At 39.8% G+C, this 16,261-nt stretch overlaps 1 protein-coding gene across 2 annotated transcripts in view; it reads right to left on the reverse strand.

The window, feature by feature from the left end:
* LPIN2 (lipin 2) overlaps positions 1 to 15,615 on the reverse strand; it is a 71,624-nt gene extending 56,009 nt beyond the window's left edge. Inside the window, exon 1 of one of the 2 annotated variants that reach the window (XM_081149077.1) lies at positions 15,320 to 15,615. The gene's annotated coding sequence lies outside the window, so the exon portion shown is untranslated. Of the gene's footprint in view, positions 1 to 14,713; positions 14,733 to 15,319 lie in introns of those variants that run through there. The other variant, XM_081149078.1, reaches the window with a different exon arrangement.
* Positions 15,616 to 16,261: the final 646 nt, after the last annotated feature.

Consider the following 16,261-nt stretch of genomic DNA (forward strand, 5'->3'; position numbering starts at 1 on the left):
CTTACCATCTACACTAATGCATATTAAGTTTTTCTTCCCACATCTAGACCTACTTAAAATTTACTGTTTACCTATTAAAACAATCCAAAAGTGACTGAAGTGACTAATATGCTTCCTTCAAAACCAAAAGAAAATTCCTCTTCATTTATAGTTTAACTACATTTGTAGTTTAACTGTTTATTAGAAATAGCTATCCAGTTTACTCAAGTTCAAGTGTTTCATTATATCCTCCCACAATCCCAGAACTTTAAAAAGGATAGCTAGTGACTGCTTTATTTGGGCTGTGAATGAATGATCAAATGCAAACAAGTCTTTCCAGGAACAAAGGGAGGAGGGGAGGGGAGGGTCTCCTGAGGTCAGAAGGCCTAGCTTAAAGTGACACTCCCAAAGATAATCTTCTTGGAGACTTATATTTTACCTTTAAAATTCAACATATTTTGCATTCTGCTCCTACGCGTCCATTTCTTAATATGAAAAAAATAATGACTAACTGGCTAAAGTTCAAGGGTTAATGTACAACATTTACTATATGGGCCTAGAATATCCTCAGTGTATATATTCCAGTCTAAGGAGTTTGGGACTAAACATCCTCTGAGATCTAACCCTTCTGACCCTAATGTTCTAGGTCAAATTTTCACCCAACATTTTGAGACCAGAAAGAAAAAACTGAGAGCTGTCCAGCTGTAGCAGGTAAGCCTACCTGTTTGATCATTAAGAGAGTAAAGCTAAGCAGCCCAATCAAGGATCAGAAGAATCATGGCTTGATTCGTCACAAATTCTGGATATTTCCAATAAAATAAAACCAAAACAAGTGGGAAACCCTTTTCCCTGCTCAGAACTACCATGGTGGCTGCCTCACTGGGTGTGTGTGTATGAATGTCCATGGCCTGTTAATGACATCTGTTTCTTTTTAAATGTTTGTCTCTTCCTTCTATCATTTCACCCTCTGAACAGCAGTTTGCAATGGCCCTGTTCCCAAAGTAACACTCAGGGGTGCCATACTAAGTTATAAGCAATTTTATGTACTAGAGCTTTAATCACTCCATTTTGTTCACTCTCAAGAAATCCTGTTAAAACACAAGTCATATTAGTATGAAATCTAAAAATAGTAAATAGAAACAGATATTTTTGCTATAAACTCACAACTAGCAGGAGTGAACCAGTGTATCACAACACTGAGTAAAGGTACTTCAGGAAGCATAGTGTTGGGTTTTTCTACTCCAAGTCAGAAGTGAGATGGCTTAAAATAGCCAAAGAAAACTATAACAAATAACAATAAAGCGAGCAAAAGTTGATATTAACACAACCAAAGAAAAATAAGTGAAAATTACCACAAATTATGAGATCATATTCTTTGATTCTTAAGAGGAATTTCCCCATTCTAAGCTGGTTCTGCATAACATTTCTAATTAAAAATTTTCCGAACCATTTGAAAAACTAGTGATGGCTGTTTTAATTATTTTGTTGCTGTAATTTTACCTCTTTCAAACAATTATTTAGTTTTTTATTTTAAAAATATTGGTAATTAGCTGGTACTCTCCCCTTCCTGTTGTCTTCTTTCATTTATATAAATGAACTATGGCTGTAATGTTGGGTAAGTACTTAAAACCCAGGAAATCAGCATTCCATTGGATGTAGTTTCTTGGGGAAAATGTAAAAATTCTATCATATATAAAATTCATACAAATAATAAGAAATACAGTAGGATCTCAAGAGATAAGAGTACAAAGGACATACACAATTGACATCCCATATATATAACTCTCATCAACAGTGAGGAACTATTCATGTCCTACAGCTGCTATGTGGAGAAGTCAGGATATAAACCAAGGTCTGAGTTCAAGAGCTTTTGCTTTTAACCATATTATTGATGCTGAATTTACAGTTTGCTTGCTATCATATTAGTAGGTTAAAGAAAATACCACCCAAGAAATTGAGATTATCATTTTAATGAAGAATCATCATAAGCGCTAAGAGTCATCCAGCTAGGACAGATGGGTGAGAGTATAAATTATTGATCTGTAGCCTTAAACGGATCAATGGAACCTAGCAACTCTGCAATGTTTCTGTGGTGAGCTTGCTCTCCCAATTGTTTCTTTTTCAAACTTCTATGTTTCTCAACCTAACTACATCCCCATCAGAATATGAAGCATTTCATATTCTTGTATGCAGATTTATTTACATTATTCCTAAAATGAACAGCAAAATGGCTAGAAATACACTGCTATGAGAATAACTTAAGAAACTTACTTTTTCAGTATTTTAAAAATTCTAATGTTACATCTAAGTCTGATACCTGGTAAATTTAACTTAAAAAGAATCAGAATTCTTAGATTATTGTCTTTCAGAAAATGATTGTCTACTTCCACTTAAAGTTCTCCTAAAAGAAAAACTATAGCATTGGTACACAGATTTATACATGACACGAGTTACATTACACACCTACAGATGAACACAATTCCAGATGGCAATAATAGTTGCATTCTCCATCAAGGGGTAAAGCCTTAAGTCAGCTTTTCTACTCTTAGAGGTTAAATGTTGGTAATGTCTAAAATTTAACCTTGCAAGGCAAGGACAAAATATAGGATCTAAGAAAGCAAAGAAGCACCTGAAAGCAGCAACATCAGAAGAAAGGTTCCCCACTTCTCAGAACACAGTACCAATGAAACACAGAACGGGTGTGTTACAATTTATTACGACAATTTATTTTTTCCCAGAGTTGTCTTTTAAGTTAATCACCTCTGAAAGCTACAATAAACTGATCCCACTGATATGCCACTGTTCAGTATATTATTAGTACTCCTCTGTTTTTCTGGAAGAACTCTTTAAATTTTTGATAAAAATCACAGAATAAAAATCAGTATCATTACTATAAGGTCACAACTCTGAAACAGTACAAAAGTAGGTATTATTCTTCTCTCTGACATGCATGATCCATTAGATGGTGCTCTGGGTATTTCCAAAAACCTGAAGGGTAATGATCTTCCACCACTAAGTACAAAAGGATAAACACGGTGGGGTAAAAGTAGGTTTACAGTTGTTTGTATGGAAAATACAATAATTATAAATAATAATACAAGACTAAACTGTGTTAGGCGTATTCACAACTGTAAACATATTTTTGTCCCACCTTGTATTTCAAGACTCTGAATGCAATTTTAAATGAAAGTGGTATTCTAAAATGTTTCTGAGAATATCTAGATCATTTTTTTTAAAATATATCTTTATTGATTTCAGAGAGAGGAAAGGAGAGGGAGAGAGAGAGAGAGAAACATCTCATCAATGATGAGTCATTGATCGGCTGCCTCCTGCACGCCCCCGACTGGGGATCAAGCCTGCAACCCGGGCATGTGCCCCGAACAGGAATCAAACCCCAATCGCCTGGATCCTAGGTCAATGCTCAACCGCTGAGCCACGCCCGGCGGGGCTCTGCATCATTGAAATGCACATATTGCCACTAACGTGGGCAATGTACATTTGACTTGATTGAATATGACTTATCCAATCATATTACTTCACAGTTACATTTTTTAAAATGGTTAAGATTTATCCAATGGTCTTAAGAGTTTGCAAACTGGGAACACAGGCAAAAACCCAGGAGTGTTCTGAAGAAAGAAAAGTTAAGAGTTCTCTTAGTAAAAAGTACATTCTTGAGAATTATCAGTCCTGCATTCTTAGCCCTAGGATTGGTCTAGGAGTCATGGTAATGAATGCCAGCTGGTCCACAAGATGGGTGCCAGGAAGTCTGGTCATGTCTGGTGGTCTGGATAATGGATGTCAGGGGGATACCAAGGGGTCTGGATATATGAGGTAATCAAAGGATTTACTGGGACTTGGTATATGTCCATATGTATATCCAGACATTGATGCAGGACTGGAAAGTTAAAAAATTTTAAGTTTCAGGGCTAGTAAGAACAAGAATAAAGTCTTCCTCATACTTCAACCTTCATAATGTTAATAATTTTAGCAACTTGGCTAAAGTGACTACATTTTATATATTTCCTGCCTTCATTTTTTCCTCAATATCATGGCTGTAGCACAAGTGACAACATTTGGCCCTGTAGTTTTCTCTTTAACACCACATATAAATCTTGTAATAAAAAAATACCCAGCTGGCATGGCTCAGCGGCTGAGCATCAACCTATGATCCAGGAGATCACAGTTTGATTCCCAGACAGGGCACATGCCCAGGTTGGGGCCTCGATCCCCAGTAGGGGGGTATGCAGGAGGCAGCCAATCAACGACTCAGTTATTGATGTTTCTATCTCTCCCCCCCTCCCTTCTTCTCTCTGAAATCAATAAAGACATATTTAAATAAATAAAAATACTACAACTAAAGTGAAAAGGAAATAATAAAATCTATGTCGCTCTTACGTCTTTTACCTCTCTTTTTCCTTATAATCTTTCCTCCTGAAAATTACTTTGGTGGAATGCAGCTTTATGGACGAACTGTTCAGCAAAATAGTTTTAAACTGAACTTATTGAGGTAACATAATAGCATTATATAATTTTCAGGTGTACAAGATTATAATTTGACATTGTGTTTCCTACCATCGCCATATATTTGACCCCCTTTATCCACTTCACCATCCCCCAGCCCTCTTTTCCCTCTGGTAACCCCCATTCTGTTGTCTGTATTTGTTGTCTATATCTTTATCCAGTGCACAATTATATTTTTTAATAGGAAGACCAACAGTTTCCTTATTATCCATGTGTAATGGAGCACAAAACTGAAGAACTTGAGGTAATTAGGTCTTATGGGTAAACTTTAGATTTATTAACAACATGTTGCACTTGTTATTTAAATAGTAATATTTTTCATCATGAATAATGCCCATCAATTATCATCCATTACCCCACCTCAGTAAGTACTGTGAGGCCACAGGAAAGAACTATTTGCTCAAATCCTGTGACAGTATGTTTGTCTGTATGTATGTACCTACTGAATATCATATATATATATCCCAGAACAACAGAATCACAACTCATTCCCCTCTCCTCACCATCACACAGAAAAATCATTTGGTTTTACAGAGACCTTGCCATAGACACCAAATTCTCTAAATCTGCTACGAACTCTAAAGCTGACTGTAAACTTTGCATAGGAGGTGCCAGATTCAACACTTCGTGAATATGTACACTTCATTCTTGGAAGCTTGTATTTTTCTAAATCTAACTGAAATTCAAAGAAGTATTAGTGAGATTAAAACTATAGCAATCACCTTTGGGACAACCTCAGAATGCCAAGCCATTGTGCCTGTAGCCTTTCCGTGTGCTTGGATGAAATTAAGACAGTACCATGATTTTACATAAACAATCTGACCAACCACATACTGTATCAATCATCTTATAATACCTCCTGTAGGTGAAGAGGATCTTCCCCAATTAATTTTTTAAAAGAAGAACCAAGAAAAAAACAAGTAGCAATCCATCAGCTTACTGAACAGATGTCATAAAAGTGACCAGGAGAAGTCTCAGTGCCCATAACACACTCAGTTTTTTCAAACACCTCCAATGTCTCTTTGGAATGCAGTTCCCTAGTTTCCCAGAGGGAAGTCTTTTAGATCAGGAAGCACAAATTCACCACTTCTCCACTGCTCTTTGGAACTTCCTGGGTCCATCTGTCACAGTTAAGTTGAAGGTAACAACCATGAGGCCAAGAAGCAGGGATGTGTACTCCTATACACCAATGCAGAGATACAACTCACAACTACAGGCATCCTGTGCAGGTGTCTGCAGATGGTCCTGGGGAAATGGAGAGAGGCTGTGGAGATGGGTGAGAGTCTTCTACCAATGCCAATTAAAATACAGCTCAAATTTCATGCCCTGCTTTATGTTGTACAGTGCCTACTGGGATCCCAGTAGAAGTTTTCAGAAATATTGGAGTAGGGGCCTACCTTTCCTGGCTCTGGGAGAACATATGGGTGGATAAAGGGAGAGGCTGTGGAGATGGAGGCCAACTGTACCACTGCTATCAGCATCACCCATAATTCTAGTGTGAGCTGTGTTCCTGTTTTATGTAGCTTTGAAAAAAAAAAAAAAGCCAAGTAAGGCTGTGCCTGTGCATTATCACAAGCTGACTTGCACACCTAACTACTTGAACAAGAGAAAAGGACTTCCAAGAACAATAACAGGTCAGTGACACAACATTTGGAATGCCAGAAAAGAAAGCCTGTTTCACTCATTGATCTGTTTAAAAGTAGAGTCTACTTTGATGTGCCAGGCACTATTCTATTCTAAGCTGGGATCAAGCAGTGAACTTGCCTGATGAGTTACCTGCTCTCATAGCAGTTAGACTCTAATAGAGAGAAAAAAACAAAAAATAAAATTCTAGACTGGGATAACTATTATGAAGGAAATTAAAAAGAGTGATGCTCTCAGAAAGCAAGGAAGGGCAGGAGAAGGCTACTTTAGGTAAAGGGCTTGGGGGAGCCAAAAACAAGAAAATATATGATAAAATTTTTAAAAACCAACAAACTCCAGGAAGGCTCACATTTGAAAGAGAAATAGGGTATAATTAACATGGGAGATAGAGCATCAGAACCTGGCCGATCATGCTCACCCATACTTAGGATTAGGATTTACTTTCTCACAAGACACTGCTGCTATTATCTCTTTAGTCATTTTTACAACCTTCAAATTACTTCAGAAACCAAGCAAGGGTAGAAAATGAGATGACTCAGATACTAAGTTAAACATTTGGGAAATGAGCAGAAATTTTTACAGTAGCACAGAAGTCTGAACAAAAATCTCCAGCTGTAATCTAAAAAGTACTTCCCAAGAGTTGCTTTCTGATATTCTGTGTAGATGTGACTAAATCTTCTCTGAAAATACTACTATAACTAGACATTCTATTAAACACAGAGGATGTCACACGCTTCTCTAGAAACTCAGATATGAACTGAACTGTGTACCCAAAAGAGATATAAGTTGAAGTTCTAACCCTCAATACCTGAAAATGAAACCTGATTTAGAAATAGGATCTTTACAGAGATAATAAAGCTAAAATGAGGTCATTAGGGTGGGCCCTAAACCAATGACTGGCTTCCTTATAAAAGGAGAAATTTGGAGAAAGAGACACACACACACAGGAAGAAAGCCATGTGAACATGAAGGTAGAGATAGGGTACTGCATCTACAAGCCAAGACACACTGAAGACTGCCAGCAAACAGTAAGAAGCTAGGAGAGAGGTACACAGATTGTCCCTCACAGCCCTCAGAAGGAACCAACCCTTCTAGCACCTTGATCACAGACTTCCAGCTACCGGAACTGTGACAATTTCTGTTGTTTAAGCCACTTGGTCTATGGTACTTTGTTATGACGGCTCTAGCAAACTAATACAGTCATTAACATAACAGCAAAGAAATATAAAAGGGTTAATGAAAGAGGTCAAGTTTTTGAAAGACAAAAAATAATGGAGGAAAAAAATAAAAAGGAAGACCAGAAAGTAAGGAAGTGCTCAAACAAAGCCCATGTTAATGGAGGTATGCAAAAAAATTTAAAAAACAAACGAGAAAAACAAACCCTGAGAACTACCAGAACATTTCCCAGAGTCAAAGACATGATTTTCCAACTTGAAAGTTCCCATCAAGTGTCCAGCACAAAGGATGGAGAGATACTGCATTTTTGTGGGCTCCACCAAAGGCGCCAGGACAGAAAGATGCCAAAAGACAATGTTAAAGGCTCTGAGATTTCTTTAAAGGCAAAGGATCAAGAAACCTTCCATGGGCAGGGCTATACAAAGCAGATGCACATCATGCTCTCAATCAGAGGTGCAACATCCCAGTGCTGGTCACTTCCCAAACAGTTCATGAGAACACACAGCTGCAGATGATTCTGCTTGTGGAGTGAAGCTTCACCAGGCATGAGAAGCACCCACTGTGTGTGTTTATGCCCTTTTGACCTTTTGAGACTGGTGACATACCTGCCTTCTAGCCAGGAGCAAGTGTATAAAACAAGCCAAGGACAGCAGGTTCACCATGAAGCCAGGTGAGGAGGGCACTTCCCAGGTGTTCTAGTCACTCCCTGACCATGAATGGTCCAAGGACCAATATTGAAAATCACTAACGAAGGCAATTCATCAAGACATGAGAAAGCAGGAATTTTTTAAAAAGATACAGTAAATGTGCTAAAAACAAATACCTCAAGAGAATGGGAAAGGATAGGACAACAGGGAGGTAGAGGGAGAGAGAAACAAATTCAAAAGCTTGAAACTTCAAACTATTTTCATTCTATAGCCAGCCTACCAATCAAGTATTAGGCCAAAATACATTTCCATACATGTAAGGTGTCTCACAGGCATGACCTCCTGTAATCCCCTTCTCAAAAAGCTACAGGAGCATGTACCCACCAAAATGAGGAAGCACGCTGAGAGGAATATCTAGAAAACAGCATTCAACAACAGGAGAAATTAATGGAATTCAGGTGAGGTATTGACTGCACTGAGAAGTTTTGTAGTTCTGTCAGAAATTGGGGGCCTGAACTGAGAAGCATAAGCCAACAAAACAATGAAGTCCAGAGAAAACAAAAATTTGAACTGGAAAAGAAATGAAATCATTGCACATGGTTGTTTTGAACAATATTTAGTCATGAAAATATAAACACTTAATATCGAGAAAATAAAAAATTATAATACAATTGTATTGGAAAGATAGCAGGAAATGTGTAAGGAGGGTTACAGAAGAGATGAACCCTCATCTTGCATAGTAGAAAATGCATAGACAATGTCTAAAATTCAAAAAACCAAACTATAGTAGTATAGGCATACAATACAAACATGGATTTAAATCCCATAAAGAACAGGTAAGAATTGAAAGAAGTTGCTTCTAATAAGCAGTATCAGCAGTGAGAAAGAGATTGGTATTTTTCATAATATACCTCAAAGTACTGTTTGAATTTTTAAGCTACACATAAAAATAATAAACATTTTAAAGATAAATAGAACTATTATGTGATGCAAAAAATCATATTTACAGGAATGAAAACTACTATGGAAAAGAAAAAATAAACACCAAGCAAATATAAGCACTGTGGGTTTGGTTTGATTTTGCTTTTAATTATGAAAAGCTCTTTTCCAATTCTTGGTATCAGCATCTGTGGTCCATCTGAGCTTTAGGTATGTCTCATTAACAAGACAAAACAAATGAACCAGGAAATTAAATACAGCAAAGTTCCTATAAGTTATCTAGTTCATTCACTTGGGATAAGAAAATGTCCTAACACAAAAACCCTTTTCCATTCTATGGGAAGGACACCAGCAAAAGATTTAGTGAGCATTCAGAAGATTAAAAATAAAATAAAATTTAAAAAAATCACCCACTGTAATACATGTATATTAGTTCTTTTCAAATAGAATAAAATTTCATGTAGTTTTATAATCTAGGGATATTTTTATAAAAATCACTTACTAGATTTTAGAGAAAAATGTTAAATTACTTAGCCATTCCATGAACTAATCAGCAACAGAATTTTTCTTCCAGTTAAACATTCACTATACAGGGTAGGGCAAAAGTAGGTTTACAGTTGTTCGTATGGAAAATAATACATACAATACTCAATAAATAATAATACAAGAATAAACTGTTTCATGTACTCACAACTGTAAACCTACTTTTGCCCCACCCTGTATTTACTAGGTATAGAAGACAGCTCTGCTTTCTAAACAAAGATAAGGCTCCACCTACAGGCCTGGACAACAGAATTCAGAGATAAATTTTGATGGCAAAATTCACAAGGCTTAAATTTATAAACATGTAGTACATAAAACTAATATACAATATTACTAACTTATAAGAGTATATTTTCTATTTTGACACTATAAAATAAAAATTCTGGGTCAGTCAAAATAGAAATTTTAAGCAAGCACATGAAGCAATCATGTTTTTATTCAAGACACAAACGCCTTTCAAGCAAACATATTCTCACACTAAAAATGTAAGCACAGAAACTGAATAGATTATGCCCAAATACCTTTTAAGGACTATTCACATTCTGTACACTCCTCTTTTAGAATGAGTTAAATACCAAGTCTCTAGTAAGCAGGACACACCTATCTTGCTAGGAGCAGTAAGTGCCACATCATAAAGCACTGAATATATTAGAACTATTCAGACATTGTACAACTCTACTGCTTATTCAGAGGTATAAAAAAGTATCATAGGTAGATTTCTATTTCAGATTAACCAATGAACTTTTTTTTTGTAATTATGATACTTTCTATTTAAAAGAAAGCATCTTATTAAAGATTTAAAAATGTTTAAATCAATTATCATATTTCAGCAATAGGTAAATGCAGAAAGTCAGTTACTAAAAAAGTTATTTGTTACTATATGCCTAATCTTTTTTCTTGCAGTATAATCACTAGTTTCAACTTTCGAATTTCTGAAGGATGCATTCCTCATCTTCAGCTTCTCCTCCTTGCCTAATAATTATTTAGTTATAGCCACTAAATAATTTTTAAACCTAGATCACGGTACCCACCCCTTTTGAAACATTAGTTTTTAATAACCATGTTTCTTAATCTTTTCAAATCCATGTCCCTTTACGCCCCCTATAATGTTACTTAAAATTTCAACTAAATTAACAAGCAACCACAAAAATTAATCAAAACAACAGAAGAGAACACACCAGACCTTCAAAAAGTTTCCAGTGCACCAAATATAACAGGTCTTACAGCTCGGCTACTCCAGCTTAGTCTATTTGAGCTCTTTCTGCACAACCTACAAAGATTCATCCCTTTCTCTCTTTCCCCTTCATAACTACTTTAAAAATCAACAGGTCCTCTGTCCCCATGGCCATATTCCAAAGGTGCCCATGTTTAAACATTCTTTCCTCCCCTCTTCAAATCCTACTTTTCCTACTAGAATCATACAAACCCTCAAGGCAAGCTTCTTCCTACCTCTATTTGATACTCTCCATCTCTCCCCTACTCTTCCATAGTTCAACCTTTACAGAAAGCAAAGACGGCAAAATTACCAGGCAAGTGCCTGAAAATGAAGGAGACAATAGTTATTTACTCTAATATTAACAGCTAGAGGAAAGCCAGAGATGACTTGAGAAAAAAGACAAAGTAATACAGAGAGCGCTAAATAACATAATGTCAACACATGTAAAGAGGTGTGACTCCTACATCGGAAAGTAATCAAGGAAAGTAAGTACTGAAGAAAATGATTAAATGTTTGGGACAGTTGGGAGATCGCAGGGAGAAAACTGAATTTTGAGATGAGAAATTTAGATTTGCTTAAACCAGGTAAGAATGAATCATGTGGATTCTTGAACAGGAAAGATACAAAGATGCTAGGAACTGAAAAGAATTTAGAATTTACAAATCACTTTAAATTTTATACATATTTTGCCTGGTTGAAAAAAATCTGAGGTAGTTCAAATATACATGAGTAAACAATAAAATTAAGATAAGGGAATTGGACAAAAATAAGGATATGAAATGAAACAAAGGCAATATAGACTCAGTTACTGTTCGTAAGATTAACTAGAGAAGTAAAGACCTTCTAAACTGTTCAAATATACCAAAAAGTAAGATAAAGGCAATCCACCAGCTACCTGAACATCACAAGGTGTGTTTTTCTGTGAGCCAGCGTTTCTCCTCCAAAACAGTAGAAAAGCCTATTTTGGATGGTTCATGCTAAAAATATGACACTAAAGATAAACACCACATAATAAAGTTCTAAATTCAAAGATTACAAAAATAGGTACCACATTCTAAATGGATTTTTAAAAGATCACTTACTAGGAGCTCCTCCTCCCACTTTTCTAATGCATCAATGTAGTCTCTCAAATTATACAGTTGACTTAAATAATCTAAAAGATCCCACTTCTAATAATCATATGCTTCCTTGCCTTTCAGCCATACCCTCTTTATGCAGAGGTGAAATGAAGGTAGGGAAAGGAACTAATGCTGTAACCATTGTTATGCTTTACAAGTAAAATGATTTCTGGCTCCTTTCTTCCTCATTTCTTAGCAATAATTTTAACACCAATCTAAAATGACAAATAGGATCACTAAAATTTAGCACTGAAAGGCTTTATAATAAAAAGAATCTAAATTGTGGTCAGTGAATCAAATAAGAAAAAATGTATACTTTATAATCATTCTAATCCTAAAAATCACATTAAAGGCTTTATCTTGCACTGCTGCAGTTTCTCTCGTAATGAATTTTTTTGTTCTCCCTTCCTTTAAAAAAATTTTTTTTAATTTATTGATTGATTTGAGAGGCAGAGAGAAACAATGACCCTGTTTTTCCACTCACTCATGCATTCATTGGTTGCTTCTTATGTTTGATCTCCTGAATGGAGATCAAACCTGCAACCTTGACTTATAGGGATGACACTCTAACCAACTGAGCGCCTTGCCAGGGCTCCTTCCCTTTTGATAGACTGAAAACTTAGAGCAGAATATTCCAGTCGCAGGATTTCAGAGCAGGGGTAGATCTCTGGGCCAAGAACTTCCTGTTGTTGGCGGTCAGGAGCAGGGCTGCCCAAGGTAAGGACTGCAGAGCTGCAGTGGCCCCACCACACACAGGAAGCCACAGACTTTGGAAGAATACCTCGCTGCTTCATCTGGATTCCATGGTGAGTAACTTTCCCTCATATTTACCTTTTGAAGTGTACAGAATTGTATTCATGTCAAGCGTTTAGTGTTAGTAATAGTATGTTACTAAAATAAAGCATCAAGACCACGGCAGGAAAGGTAGGTTCCAAAAAGCGCAACTAATTGCTAGCAAAGCCACCAAAACTTCCTCAAATACCTTATCAAGACATAGCCATAAAGCTTACAGCTCCAGCCTGTAATAAATATCTTCAAAGTTTTAATAAGACAATCTATACAGGATTCTGCCAAGTGGAAGCTCTGCCTACCAACTAGTGAGCTGTTTCATCATAAAGAAGGCAAATGATAGACCAGAAGACTCTGAGCCTCAGAGAGGAATATGTATAATGACTTACTTAAAAAAAAAAAAAAGGAATAAAACAGATAAAAACAGGCTTTCAAAATAAAGGTCCCAAGCCACTGCCTAGTGATTGGGCAAGTCCCTATACACACATGCACACATACACTGACAACCAGTGGGGTCAGAGCAAAAAGGAAAGGATTTAAATTAAAGGCAGGAAGACTTAAGTCAGACTTAAAAACTTCCTGATTAGGTTGCTAAGCACCTAAAGGAGGTAGCTGAATCTACCTCCTAATAAGATAAAGCTTCAGGCTAAGTGTTACTGTGGTGCTATACAGGATGAAATATGCATACAAAGAACCATACCCAGAGGAAAGAGTTGTTGACAAAGAGAACCAAGCTATATTTAAACTAAATATTAATATTTAAACTAAATATTGCAAAATGTTCACTGTGATGATCATCAGCTTAATTTAACCTTTACCACCACTAATGCTTGGCACTGCCAGGATTATTCATCCAAACTCACAATTCAGGAAAGTTGAGTGAACTCATTCATTCAGGAAGCGCTACCAGCTCTCAGGTCACTGGTAAGGACGCTGTCTGCTGCTTCCTACTTTTATTCAACAGATCTCTACCAAGGCTCTTCTAAAAACCGGTTCTGCCTTTGGTACCGGGCAGCAACCCGAGTCTGTCTGGCCTCCAAGGACTCCTGGTCTAGTGTAGGAGACAGTCCAGTCAGAAAACCAAAAATTACAATACAGGGTGATGTAACAATAAAGGACACAAAGCCCTAGCTGACTCTATTTGCTTCTTAACAGAGGCTTTACTATAGTGTTCAATGGTTTTCACATGTTCCCATTTCCAGTTCCTCTTAAACATACAGCTTTTCTTGGTTCTCAACTGTGCCATCAAATACTAAAACAGAACATATCATCTCATTTGCAGAATTCTATGGCCATCTCTACCAACATTTGGGTATGGAGATACTCCAGTCTGACACACCACAATCAAATGCACATGTAGTTGGGTAAAAGAAGTGATCCATACTGCCCAGCACTCTTTCATGTGTGGTCGTGGGCCGTGGGCACTCGGGAGGCTGACCGCTCTTCAGGCAAAGTGAGGATGTTGCAACAGGGTACCAGCCCCCCGAGAGCAAAGGGCTAACCCAGCGAATCCTTCCCTTGCACCTTGCTGTGGGCTCTGCCGCCCCCCATCTCAACATCTCCTGCCACACTTTTCATTCTTAAGCCACTAAGAACAATCATTATCCTTCCATCAACAAAGAAGCCATCATGGGCCACTAAATAATTTGTAAAAATTTCAAAATATATTTCAAAGATGTGTCTTGTCAAAGCAGTATGAACTAATCAGGCCAAGTTTCAGTAATTAGTAACACGGAGCATCTGTACTAAGCAGAGCTTCAACAGGGCCTGGCTTGACACCAAGGCAAGGGGCTCTTTTCTTAATTAAAATATAAAACAGGTGTGGAGTAACAATCCCCAAGCGTGCCTTTAAAATTAGTCCAGCGGCTTGTTAAAAAATCCTTCAGAGCATTTCCAAATATTCAGAGTTCCAGCAATTTCTGAAAGGAAGGGTGATCTTCTGGTCCTGTTTTTCGTAACTATGCCTTCGAATTGTCACCCCAGATTTTCAGTGAGAATTGTCTTAACCTGTGTAGGAGAAAACGGTGATCCGCCCGGGTTCAAAGTTGGGAGAGAAGCCCTTAGGATAGGTATCTTAACAAGCTCCATTCAAATTAAGACTGGCCGAGGGGAAGGCGTTTGAGAAGAGAAAAAGGACTCACATTTCGAGTCCGGTCCACAACCTGAAGGCAGAGACGCCCGGCGGACGCGCGGCCCCAGGGCAATAACAGCAACTTCCCAGCCGCGGCCCCACCGCGGGTCACGCGCGGCGGGCGCCCCCTCCCCCAGGGCCGGGGGCGGGATGGAGACGCGGCCTCCGGCGGCGCTTTCCTCGCCCCGACTGGCGTGGCCGACCCTCACTTCGGCCTCAGTTCGAGCCTCCAGGCCAGTAACCCGCGCGGGTGAGGGGGTCTGAAGTGACCATCACCTCGGTCAGCGGCAGAAGCACCCAAATTTTTGAAAAAGTCTTCACGTCCCCCGCTCACGTTCACCCGCCGGCGGAGCCCCAGCCCATCCCGCGAGCCAGTCCGGCCGCGGCGCCGGCGGGGCCGCGTCTACGTGACGGCGGCGGCGAGGCGCCGGCAGGGTGAGGCGCGGACAGGGACCGCTCGCCTCGCGCTGCCCCCGAGGGTCCCGGCCCTCCGCAGGGCAGCCCGGCGCGAGTTGGACCCCCGAAGCACCCCGGGGCGCAGGGACACAACGCACGCCGCAGAGATCGACCCGTGGCGGCGCGAAGGCGCGAGGACCACGACCCCGCACCCGCTTACCTGCGGCGGATGGGCTCCCGGCCCGCGCCGGCAACCGCGGGCAGCCGAGGGGAGGTGGCGGCTGGATGGCGACCACGGGGACCAGCTGGGCAAAATGGGCTCGCGGGCGGCTGAGGGGGCGGGGCCGGCCAGGGGCGCGCGCGGACCTACAGCGACCGCCGCCGCCGCCGCTGCCTCTGGAGCCGCCTGGGCCGCAGGCGAGCCGGGCGGCCCTCATGAATGGGACCCGGCGGCAGCGGCGGCAGCGGCCGGAGGCTGGCGCGCAGGCCCCGCCCCGTCACGTGACCCCGCCCTGCGCCGCCCCCTCCCGGCCTTTCCGCGGGTCCCGCGGCCGAACGCGGTGACGCCGCTGCCCACCTCCTGCGCCGCGGGGCCGCGGCCGCGACCTCTCCGGTGCTCTGCGCCGCGCCAGCGTTACTTTTCTAAAAATAAAGTTTCTTCTGGTCTCCATGGCAACCCTGCGGTGCGTCACGTGGAACTTAGAGCCCAGTTGCCAAAAAAGAATGCATATTACTAAAGTGCAAGAAAGTATAGGGCGTGAATGTTTTCCACATCTGATCACCAGTCGCGCGTCCAACTGGTTACTTTTTCCTGCCTCCTTCCCCACTCCCAAATTCTGGCACATCCCCTTTTAAATATATACTTTTTAAAGAAATGGATTATCAGTGCTGTATACTGTTGTTGAGCACTGGTTTTTATCTTTTTGTGGCCTATTCTATTGAAAATTATGAATGGAAGTGCATGTATATTATTTTCAAATGCCATTTAATTTCTCAATATGCATCCGGTGGATGATAATTCATATAGCTTTGTGGATATTGAAAAAACCCTTTATCTAAAGCTGTGTGAGGAGCCCAGCCACAGCACAGTTTCTGGCCACAGGTGGAGTGTGGGCCGGGGAAGCGGGCTCCTTGTCACAGTGCTCCGGGCTGGCTCTGCAGA

This window comes from Miniopterus schreibersii (assembly GCF_964146895.1).
Source record: "Miniopterus schreibersii genome assembly, chromosome: 10".
NCBI classification, from domain to species: Eukaryota; Metazoa; Chordata; class Mammalia; order Chiroptera; family Miniopteridae; genus Miniopterus; species Miniopterus schreibersii.